Below are 13527 nucleotides of genomic sequence, written 5' to 3'. Positions count from 1 at the left end.
ACAACTAATCATCACTTTCAAAATTCTTCATTACCCTCCAATATACCCATACTAAATAAACTCATCACACCTTATAAAAATCTCACGACACTCAGATCAGCCAACAAGCTACTAGTTACTACTTTGAAATCTCATAACAAATCAGGTGATTCCCTATTTGCAAACACTATCGGTTCTTACTGGAATAAACTTCCCATTGAACTGACCTCCCTAACCTCATGTCACCTTTTCAAAAAACAGATAAAAACCCACCTACTAATTCACTGGCTATGCCCCTGCTCTAATCCTGACTGAGCATAGTACTCTTCATTACTCTCTCCAGACTGCTACTTGCAATTCTTTCCACTTCCTTTCTTACCTAGACTAACATCCTCAGCCCCCTTCACTGGACCTTCACTCTTTTTCTCTAATCTTTTTGCCTACTTCACCGTATAGCCATCCTCTCTCTATTTTCTTTCCAGCCATACCTAGACCATCTTTATCCTACTACCATACCATTTCATCTCTATCCTGCTTCCTCACTCTCCTTTTCAACTTGACTTTCATAACCTTTAACTATGTTATAATACTTTTACCCAACAAAACCATATTCTATCCACAATTTCTATCTATCTTTTTTCTCCTTTTTCCTACAGCTTTACTACCAATCTACCTGTTATACCTTCTAATTTGCTCTTTTAACACTTGATACCATCAGTTTCTTTCCCTCTGCTAACTACCGAATCTGTCTTCTAGCCTACTGACCGATGATTAAATTATTTAGCTTGACTAGGGATATCCTTTAACTCAACTTTGTATTTTTGTGCCTGAGCTTATCTCCTCAGCCACATAATCTGAACTCTGTTTGTTACCTACTTAAATTAGTCCAGGCAAACTGTATTTTGTCTCTGTACATTTTTTTTTAAAAATTGATTTATTAGTAAAGTCTTTGAAATGTATTGTCTTATTCTGATAGTGGAGCTTTTCTCCTCGGGCCTCTGCTGAAAATGGACATGTATCCAGCCAGACTAGCCCGGTTAACAAATGTAAAATAAAATAAATAAATAAATAAATAAATAAATTGCCTAATTAACCTAATAGTGCTGAACTTTGCAATCTTTCTCCGTTTGTCTCTTTTTTTTATATGACAAGGAGATATTAATACTTTACTATAGGCTAACACTATTTACCTATCTACAGTGTTTTTTCAGTTCTACACACACACACACACACACACACACACACACACACACGCGTGTGTGTGTGTGTGTGTGTGTGTGTGTGTGTGTGTGTGTGTGTGAATGTATATGTATATATATATATATATTTATATATATATATATATATATATATATATCCGGTCTGTTTGGAAGCTCTCCTACCCAGGACCTTCTGCAGACTACAAGCCTGAGAGGACAATGGTTAAGTTATAACAAAAAACAAGCCAAATGGCTCAAAAACTTGTAAAACAGTAATAAAAATAAAAAAGCGAACCACCAAGGCAGTATTTGCTTGAAACACTGGTTTATTAAACAGTGTCAAAGTAAAACCAACTAAATACTTTCACCAACAAACATGAATTGGCTTTATCAGAGTCACTCAATTATGATGCACCTTCCTTTATATACTCTAATTACTTAAGCAACTATTCATGATTTTGCTTGCATCAATGAAATTACCCTGACTAAACTTAAAGGCATACTTCCCCTGAATATGTAATGTACACAATAACATGCTGTAAACCACAATAATAAATACATTCAAGATAAAAATATTAGTAATAGTATTAATAATGAACATAATATAAAACATAGTAAACCACAATAATAAATACATTCAAGATAAAAATATTAGTAATAGTATTAATAATGAACATAATATAAAACATATTTAAAAAATAAACTTAAAAATCAAAACATAGTTGATCTGTTTGTTGCAGTCAGATAAGTGTTTTCACAGTTCACTTAAAATTAAACCTCTGCTGTCCTTTGCTTCAAAAAGGGAGCTATTGAACAATAATCATTTAAATCTGGCTTGCAACAAGCATTTAGTCTCAGTTGCCATTTAGTTTCTCTGGTTTCTAATTCTAATTCATCATCCCCACCCTTAGAGTCACTCTGTACTGTATCAATGACAAAGAATTAAAAATGATTAAGTATGTTTTATATTATTATGTTCATTAGTATACCATATTCTGGTTATATATATATATATATATATATATATATATATATATATATATATATATATATATATGTATATAAAACTCACAAATAATCATATAACTTCAATTGTATATAGTTAGATAATTATGTTCATATATATATATATATATATATATATATATATATATATATATATATATATATAAAATGTGTGTGTGTGTGTGTGTGTGTGTGTATGTGTGTGTGTGTGTGTGTGTGTGTGTGTGTGTGTGTGTGTGTGTGTGTGTGTGTAGATATAGACACATATATATAGATAAATATATATCGATATAGCTATATGAGATATATATAGATACATACACATACATATGTAGAAGTGGTGTGGAAGTACTGGGTGCAAAGTATATCCCTCAGTCAAAAGCCCTGTAACTGGCACCTGTGAAATGTGTAGTGTGGCAACCATTCCCACAAATGAAAATACTTACATGAAACTCATACCCACCCACAATTCAAAGGACATGACACGACATACAGGTATGCATACGCAGAAAATATTTGTGTACTATAAAATAATGTATGCCAGTACTTACACCACATAAATTTTGAAATAGGTAATCAGTGATGAATGCAAGCCCCACACAAAACAGTATATGCAAGCAATGTGGAAATATACCATACTATGCTGTCCAGGCCAAGGCCTTCAGTTAGTACAACAGTAGACACAAGATTTGACTTCAAGATAAGTAACTATCAGCAATTACAGATGTAGTTCAGCAGCCTACAATTACACCCTGTAGTCAAGCCCTAGGGGGAAATGTAGCACTTGTGGTAAGATCACAGTATCTCATACATAACATTGCTTAACCTAACATCTCACTATCACACTGAATGACCCTTCTTTAACACTTATATCCCTGAAAATGTGTCACAGCCTAGGTTAATGGCATTGACCCCCCCCCTTAATGGCTGTACAAGGACAAGGAACACTGTGTACCACACACTAACCTCTGGAATGTACAATGCCACATTATGTGTTGTCCAGCTGTTGCCCCCATATATATGGACTTTGCCCAACAGTTAATGTGGGAGTCCATGGCATGACTGGGATGATAGCAATAATGTTAGCAGTAAATAATGATAGGCCATTACCTAACAACCCCTGCCTGTATCACAGCAGGACAAAGAATGGCATATATGTGGAGGATAGAGGCAGGAAAATAGGGCCATATTTGCATTATTGCTGTTACACACCCTGAAATTGCTGGTGTTACAGGATTTGTTGCAACATACCCTTATGCAGGAATGCTACATCAAAATACGAATGGATGTAGCCATGTACTGATAGCACTCAACAGACAGAATGCCACTGATATATCTGGGACAATACCTGTGTGGTGCACAGACAAAACCTAACAGCCAATCCTCTGGCTATCATATGGATAGGCCCACAGTTGAGAGCTACACACAACATCACCCTTGGCCCATAACACTACTCAGCCCCTTCACACACACACACACACACACACACACACACACACACACACACACACACACACACACACACATTGTCAATTGTATGACTCAGCCTAGGCCTCTGGCAAATCAACAACACACCCTGTGCATATGATGATACCTGTGCCACGTCCTGTCATCTGTAACATCGATGCAGGGACAGGCTAACAAGGTGCTGATGCACAGGGTGACTGTACAACAGTGTAGCAATGAAATTCTGTGCAGCATGTGTCAGTAGTAAAGTGAAATGCTAACATCCTGGAAGGTGTAGCTGTGCAGCCATGATGCATTATAGCTGTAATTAACAATGGTGTATTGTTTTTACCATTATCTATTCGGATTGTGTTGTGGTTGTCCATGTGCCACATGGCTGATGGGTGTAGTGATGTCAGCCGGCCTTCTACAGTGGACACCAGTAAGTGTAGTGGGTGGTACACATGACATGGCTGGATACAACACACAGAGCCTTTGGTTTGGATGCAGTACAGATACAAGACAGTACACATGAAGGTATGTTCCCATGCAGGTAACACATCTGTTGCCCATATAATCCCACCAAGACAGGATAGGCACAACCACACACTGGTATATGTGCAGTCTGCTATTTGAATGACATTGAACATGCCAACAGCAGGGTGTATGTCCCTTTCTCCACTCTACTGCATTCCTCACCTCAGTAACGTGGTTGTGCCAATGCGGTGGCATAGCCCTACACCTAGGAGGGTGTGAGGCGCTCTACTACTGTGAATGGTGTAAACAACAACTAACTGACCTAACATACACTGTACAGTATTACAGACAGCTATGTGGGGGGATAGATGCAACAGTAACTGCAATGATGGTGGATGTGTCCACAACAGCCACACCCAGTATGTTATAGCAACCCCAGTATTACTGCACAACTCTACTGTGTGGAGGTGGGCATTAACACATCTATGGCCTGTGAAGGACTGTATGTCCATGGGATGGCACCTGTGGAATGTTGGCAATTGCCAAGCAGTCCTGGGGCAAACATATTCTGTGAACGGAGGTAGATCCCTTCACACCTACATGTGGGATGGTGTACAAAAGCCTGCTATGATCTACATAGGCTGTGTGCACCTCCTAACCCTCATCTACACCTGCCATGATTGCGTCAAAGAGGTATACCAGGTTCAGGTTGTATTCTCTGCCTTTGACAAGTCCAACATTGGCGGGGTCCAGGGTTTAAAGATTCCTCGTGACATTGGCCATGGGTTAATTGTTCATATGTTCCATGTCCCTGCAGACCAGGCTCATCAGGCTACTGGGTGGTAGTTCCCAGCTGACATGGTGGAATTGCGGTTGTCCTTGCCAACATTGGTGAATCCATTGTCAGGTGTAGGCCTGCTGGATCGGATGAGGGATCCCAGCTACTTACTGTGCCAGCCCAGGGGGTACCCCCAAGCATGACACTTCGCTTGACTGTACTGCATGATACTACATGATATGCTAGTAGTGCATGATATGTTCGTAATGCCAGCCTGACATCCTACAGGTGGGATGGAGTACTGTTAACATGTACTGAACTTGTCATGTAGGAACACAGGCCATTGGATACAGAGTGATTAAGGCACTTTAAAACAGCTGGAAGTGGGTTTGCATGGAGCTAAGCACAGCCAACTTCCTGTTACAGTAACTTACAGTCAGTTAGCTTCTATATTGCTTAACCTGTATAGGCAGTGCTTACCGCCACACAGACCTGCTTACAACTGCTAGTATTTGCCTGTATCTAATGGGCCATGTTCTGCCCAGCAACAAAACAAACAGCTCCTGCAAGGCTTGGACTAAGGACACTGCAAACCATACAAAAAATGATTCACCACTAAGCCATGGCAGATATGCATAATCCTGATGTTTTCACAAACATATCATCCAGTCCAGTAATGCAACAGTACAGAGAATGTATACCATCATCTAGATGTATGTGTGGACATATATTCATCTGTAAACAGATACAACATATCTATAGATGACATATGTATATATATATATATATATATATATATATATATATATATATATATATATAGACATGTGTGTGTATGGCCATATGAACATGTACGCCAATACGGTACCATGCAGTGGGGCAGCATGTGACATCAGATAGGAGGGGATCTAGAACAATTGACATCTACCACAGTCTGTACACAGGCTAAAGTATATATTACAAATACACACACTGCCGACATTCACCATATGTACACATACCTCACTACTGTACAATCATCCACAGAATGTCCAGGTTATGTCAAGAAATATAACCCCTACTGTACATAACATGTGTAGCAATCTGATATATCGCTGGCTTGTTATCAGGTATGATGACACTAATTATGGCATATGGCACATATGCACCACTTCACTCACGACGTATGTACAAAGGTTGACAGAGGTGTGGCTGGAAGCACATAAACAGGGCCAATATTGACATGTTGCTGTGATACCCTCACACTTTTACTGTTGTAACAGGGTTTGTTGCAACATATGTCCTATAAGGGTTATGAAGTCAGTAACTGTCATGGCCTTCACCATCTACAGACTGCAGTCCTCACACTACCTTCTGCAGTCTACAGATAGATTCCCCGTGGCTAACTAATGAAACCAAAGGCACAACACTGGCCAGTCTGCAGATGACCGTCAGTCTGAAGATGACCCTGCAGATGGGGATTCCTCATAAACATGGAACTGACATGGCAGGTACTGCAACATGTACGACATCCATATCCTGACAAGCACTGTTAAACCAACATTACTCCAAATACAGTATAGCAGCACTTACCGTCTGTAGTCAGGTCAGGCACATCCCCCTCCTGTTTGTTGCCCTCTTTCTACAGTATATGTTGTTAGAGGTAAATCCCTAATCCATCTGAGATGCTGTTTTTCAAACAACAAATCGAGTTCCTGCTCACAGTGAATGAAAAGGGCCAACACCACCATGATGTTCTTAGATATTTGAGTGTGTTTCCATGCAATTGGCTATGGGAATGTTACCACAACTGTCCCACATGCAATCAGCTAGGGGAGGGCTGCAATTCATGCAGAGGCCATCAGCTGATCATGAGCATCACTTAAAATACACATGTTGCTGCCTAAGAATAGCAGGTGTGGGTCTCCACATCCACCAGAGAGGGGGAGAGAGAGGTAGACAGAGGCAAATACCTGTCAGGGAGGGGTGGGAGAGTAAAACTGTAGCATGCTTGTGTCACACACATACCAGCACAGGGTATCAAACCCCCGACAACTATGTAGCGCTATCACAGTTAGATGCAGTTACTGGATGCACCACATGGGTTACCTACTGTGGAGCACTCAGGACATACATGTGATGGTGAGTGACATCTGCAACAGGGATATGGTACATATAAGGTAGGTGACATACCCATGCCTGTCTGCATGAACAGGTACCAGTGTCAACAAAGCCACAGTCTGACAGCGACACACACACATTGACACACTTAGCAGGGCCAGGAGCACAACTCATCAGTATTGGGATTGCCACAACACATCACTGTGCAGGTATTACATGCACCACACAGGTCATACAGAGGTTGTAAGGGCAAAGAGTATGAGGAGGTGTCAGACATTGGACAGCATACTTCAGTATGCCCATGGGGGTTGCAGTGAGTGTGGATGCGGCCATATGTACCATGCAACACACACACATACACACTGGGTGCCAGTACTGACATGCATGGGTGCATGTCTGCACGGGTGTGTGGTGGTCAACTGTGCCAGCAAGCTATACAAGGGTAGGTGATGGGTATACCTTGACATCAGACCACATGACAATGGTCTGCATTGTGGCTCAGGGTTGTAGTTTCTGCATTTGCCCACACAGGTGGGTATTATATCCCCCATCCAGTCATCTGGGTGACTATTGTATGTGGCCAATGCTGTGCATTGCCTGCCATTTATGTGTTCCTTAGTCCATGACATGGATGGTGTCTAGGATGTGCACACCTCCCACATGCATATACAGTAACATGTGGAACTGTACCTGGGGTGTCTGGTCCATGTTGTGAAAACAGTTTATCATCAGGTGTGCCAGTCTTGCCCACCTGTGGCAGGAATTGGTAATGGCCAGAATGTTTACCCTGCACCTACATTTCTAGCATGCTAACAGCATTCCCTGGTGTCAGTGGCATCTGTCCATACAGGTCATGTTGTCAGGCATGGTATGTATATTATGGATCACATATGATGGCACCACAGGTGGTGCAGGTGTCCATTGGGGAACATGGGGGAGGTGCACTGTCTGCATGTACTTGCATATTGGACAGATGGGCAAGGTGACATGCCCTCTGTAGCCCACTGCTATCACTCTATAGTCACTATTGGTGGCCAATATGCAGTGTACTACCCACATATTGCCTGTTGCCTAAGCATTTGTGTGTGTATGACAAATGGGTAGAGAGTGTGATCTGGGTAGTACTAGGGTTGCTAACTGTCATTGCCTGGCCTTGATGTCACATGTATGGGTATGGCATTGCACCTCAGCCTCTCAGCTATTTTACATCTGTTATCTCAGTACGGTTGACATTGTGATATATAGTAGGGCCACCATATAAGAAATGTGCAAAACCTGCTCCATATTGGCCACGAGTGTTGCACACTGACAACCACCTCTACACAGGATATGAGTTACAAAAACACACACGCACACACACACACACACACACACACACACACACACACACACACACACACACACACACACACGCACACACACGCACACATGCACACACGCTCTCACACACACACACACACACACACACACACACACACACACCTGTCATGTCATAGAATCCCTACCTAGCTAGTTTGCTACACTACAGCACTATGAAGTTATAGAATGCACCAAGGACATTACTGGAGTATTCCTTCCCCAAAGGTGTATTTCACAATGGATGACATCAGCAGGATTACCAAGTAGGGCATTTCATATGTACTACGTGTGGCTAGCCTATACTGCATTGCTCCATACACAGACATTGGAACACACACAAAACATCCAGAACTGCCACACTCCAGCAGTACGCAGTTACCGGATGCGCTACAGGGATTACTGGGATATAACCTTTCCAGAGGTATATTTCTAGGTTGGTGACATCAGCAGCCTTGACAAAGTTGAGTATATGAATTGTCAAGAATGTGAGTACCCTAAAAAGCATTGCTCTCTACACAGTCAGACACACACTTCCCATATCTGGGGTTAGAACTCCTACCTATTTTATCACACTACAGCATAACACAGTTATAGCACATGCCAAAGGTGTATTTCACAGTTGATGATGCCAGCAGACATGCCAAAGTAGGACAATGGAGGCTGTAGTGCCTGTGAATGGCCTCAAAAACATTGCTCCCTACTCTGACAAAGGAACACACACAAGCATTCACATTTACAATGTCTGGGGCTAGAACTCCTACCTAACTAGTTTATTACACTATAGCACTATGCAGTTATAGCACACATCATTGAGATTACTGGCTTACTCCTTCCCCAAAGGTGTATATCACAATGGATGACATCAGCAGCCTTGGCAAAGTTGAGTATATGAATTGTAAGGAGTGTGAGTACCCTCAAAAGCATTGCTGTCTACACAGTCAGACACACACTTACCATGTCTGGGGTTAGAACACCTACTTAACTATTTTAACACACTACAGCATTACACAGCTATAGCACGTGCCACAGAGATTACTGGGACATTTTTACCCCAAAGTTGTATTTCACAGTTGATGATGTCAGCAGACATTCCAAAGTAGGGCAATGGAGGCTGTAGTGCCTGTAAATGGCCTCAAAAACATTGCACCCTACTTTGACAAATGAACACACACAAACATTCACACTTATAATGTCTGGGGAGAAAACTCCTACCTAACTAGTTTATTATACTACAGCATTATGCAGTTATAGCACACACCACAGAGATTATTGGTCTACTCTTTCCCCAAAGGTGTATAATCACATTGGATGACATCAGCAGCCTTGCCAAAGTTGAGTATATGAATTGTAAGGTGTGTGAGTAGCCTAAAAGGCATTGATCTTTACACAGTCAGACATGCACATGAACACACATACACTCGCAGTTGCCAAGTCTGGGGTTAGAACTCCTATCTAAGTACATTCTCACACAACAGCAGTTACAGGACATGCTATGGAGATTACTGGGCTACTAGGCTCCCAAAGGTGTATTTCACATTTGATGACCTCAGCAGGCTTGTCATAGTAGAGCTATGGGGAGGGTGGTGTGTGCATGGGCCATAGCTCATTCATCTAGGGGTTGATACGCCACATGTGGGCACACATGGGGTCATATGTCACAGGTACGTGTATACAGCTGCTAGATCCAACCTGGATCCCGGAAACTACCATCCCATCAGTATGACAAGCCTTATCTGCAAGGCCATGGAGTGTATTATCATGGAACTTATAAACAAAGACATTGGCAACCTTCAAACACTGGACCCCACCCAGTTTGGGTTTGTGAAGGACCGATCTTGTCTCCTGAGCCTGATTGACTTCTTTGAATCAGTCTCCAGAGCCATTGACAAGGGTAAGGTGGTCCACACAGCCTATCTAGACCTTGCCAAGGCCTTTGACACCATCCCTCACTCTGTAATCATAGATGAACTTACTAAGCTGGGCATTAATCCCTACATCACCCAATGGGTTGCTAACTGGCTTACTGATAAAACCCACACTGTAAAAGTAGCCAACTCCAAATCCAGCTCCAGACAAGTGACAAGTGGAGTACCTCAGGGTTCAGTCCTGGGACCGCTCTTGTTTGGCATCTACTTCTCTGATGTACAGGCCAACACTAAGGGACTCTGGCTAACAAATTTTGCAGATGACTGCAAACTGGGAGCCATTATTGAATCCCCAAATGATGTCGATACTCTACAAAAGGGCCTTACAGAAACAGATGATTGGTGCCAGAGCCATGGGCTCAAGCTCAATGCCAAGAAATGTATAGTTATCCCCTTTGGGAAAAAACATGTATCCATGAATTACTATATAGGTGGCAGTACACTAAACACCAAAAGTGTGATAAGAGACTTAGGGACATAGGTGGACAGTGGTCTCACCTTCGATAACCACATCGCCACAACAGTCAGGAAATCCTTCTATGTGGCATACCTCATCACTAAGGGCTTTCCATCCAGAAAAAAGGAGGTCATTGTCCCACTGTACTCATCCCTCATTAGACCCATTATAGAATACAACGACCCGTTTGGTATGTACCTCTCAAGACATCTGCAACAACTGGAAAGACCGCAGAAATACCTCACTAAAAGAATCACAGGCCTAAAGCAGATGCCATATGCTGACCACCTTAAAAAACTCCAGCTATACTCTGTTGCATATCGTCTACTCAGAGGTGATCTCTGCTTAACATACAAGGCCATGTCAAACCCAGAGCTGTTGGACATGATACACTTAAAGAAATCCCAATCCCTCAGAGCCACACACTCCAGGGATCTAAACCTTGTCATCACAATAAACAAAACATGCTGGAGGGATAGGTTCCTGACCCAGAGACTCCGCAGACTCTGGAATAGATTGCCCATACATATCAAGCAGATTGCCTCATTGGCCCTCTTCAAAATGAACCTTGACGATTGGATGGGAGAAAGGAAATTCACCCCAGGGATCACGTCAGTCACCCTGCTAGACAGGGGTCCAGGGAAGTAAATAGTTTGGGAAGAAATAGCCAGGGAATTGTTATGGCTAGGCTTGTATAGGCCCTAGGGCTGATAGCCTAGTACCAACCTATGAACCAATGAACTTCCTTGTACAGTCATGTTGCACAGCTGGCACATGCACCACATAGTCTGTGATGCTGACAGATACCGGTGGCTAGTATCTGCAGTGAGTGGCATCTGCACCTCATGTGTTTGAGGCCCTCTGGCTGTGTGCGGGGGTGGAACAGTCCTGGATGGCTCCTTGTCACAGTCAATGTCTTCCACACATCTATGTACAGCTATCTTTGGCTTATTATAGTGTGTAGTCCTGACATATATGTCGGTATTCCTATCCACTGTGTGTGCAAGGCATGAGTGGTGCATACTGACGAGTGTCCGCACTAACAACTGCAACTGCCAGATATGTATGGTCCATTGGTGTTTGCAGTCATGGCCTTCATGTGTTTAAGTGTGTGACCATGGCCAGTATGACCTTTCAGTGTGCTGTTGACTGACATTGCCTTCATTTCTCTGTGTGTGAGCATGCCCAGTATGACCTTTCAGTATGTTGTTGACTGACATTGCCTTCATTTCTCCAAGTGTGTGAGCATGCCCAGTATGGCCGTCTGTATTGAATGTGTGGATCATGTCCATGTAGTTTGTGCTGCAGTGCTGACCTTTGTGTTGTACACCAACAGGTAGCATGCTGTCTCTGCAGGGTATCCATTGATCATTTGGATTTGACTGCTTCTACATTTCTGCACAGGAGTGGTGGGGGTACACCTGTCTGTTATTACATTACTATGTAGGATGGGGGGGCACACCTGACTATTTCTACATTTCTACACAGGGTTTGGGGGGCACACCTGACTGTTATTACATTACTATGTAGGATGTGGGGGGCAAACGTGACACTTGTACACATTTGCTATGACTGTACCAGTATGTCAGGTACTCCATTTCATTATGTATTGCTAACTATCATGCTGACTAGAGGCATAACAGTGTACTACAGATCGTGGCTTTGGTTGCCCTACATATTATTATCTGACTTCCTTCCCTTCAGAACTAACATCCCACTGCCTGCCCTGCTGTGGTCTGTCTGTGTAGTCCTGGGGGGAAGGTTAACCATAGCCATCATTCTGGGGCCATGGCACAGGCTCTGTTTGGGTTTGTATACACCTGTCCTGCATGTGCGAATCAGAGAGAGATGTCATTCCCTGGATCCCTACTGTGTCAGTGCATGTGCTATGTGTTGCCTCGTTGCCAAGGCCAAGACATACTGGGCACTCCTCCTTCTGCCTACTGGGGCAGGCTCAGGTTGTGCCTCCCCCGAGTCACTCTGTGCCTGTGCAGGCCTTGGCATTGGTGGGGGGCTGTGTGGCCCTGCCCCATGCTGTTCCTGCTGCAGCTGTTTCCACAGGATCATATTGTGTAGCATAGCACATACCATAAAAATTTGGGTACATGTAGCTGGTGAATACTGCAAGGCTCCACCGGATGTGTCCAGACACTGGAACTGTGACCTGAGCATCCCAAACACATGCTCTATTATATGTCTGGCCTGTGCGTGTGCCTTGTTATGGTGTTGTTGTTCAGGTGTGTGTGCATTTCTGATGGGTGTCATCAGCCACGGCTCCAGTGTGTACCCAGCATCCCCCACTAGGTGACCGTAGGGGATGTCTACATTGGCAAATCTCTAGTACAGCTACATCAGATGCCATATGTGTGAATCATGATAGCTTCCAGGGCAGCCAGCACACACATTCGTTATAATGCCCTTGGCATCACATACAATCTGGCAGTTGATGGAGGGGATGCCCCTGCGGTTGATGTAGGCCCTACCCTGCTCACTGGGTGGTGCTTTGATGCATATGTGCATGCAGTCTATAGCACCCATGACCCCAGGGTATTCTGCTATTTGGTAGAAGAGATGCATATTGCTGGTCAACACTTCACGTATGTTCAGGAAATATACGTGCTCACTGGCATGTGCTGACATGGCATCCAGGAACTGGTGGAACCCTCTGGATGCTGATGCCTGTGAGATCCCCATGATATATCTACTTCCTGGTGAACTTACATCTCTTTCTTCAACTTCACTATTTAAAAATAAACTTAAATCATACCTTACAACCCACTGGCTATGTCCCTGTACTAACCC

Source organism: Protopterus annectens, chromosome 5.part0, assembly GCF_019279795.1.
Source record: "Protopterus annectens isolate FY-2018-M chromosome 5.part0, PAN1.0, whole genome shotgun sequence".
Classification (NCBI taxonomy): Eukaryota; Metazoa; Chordata; order Ceratodontiformes; family Protopteridae; genus Protopterus; species Protopterus annectens.
This window is presented reverse-complemented; position numbering follows the sequence as displayed.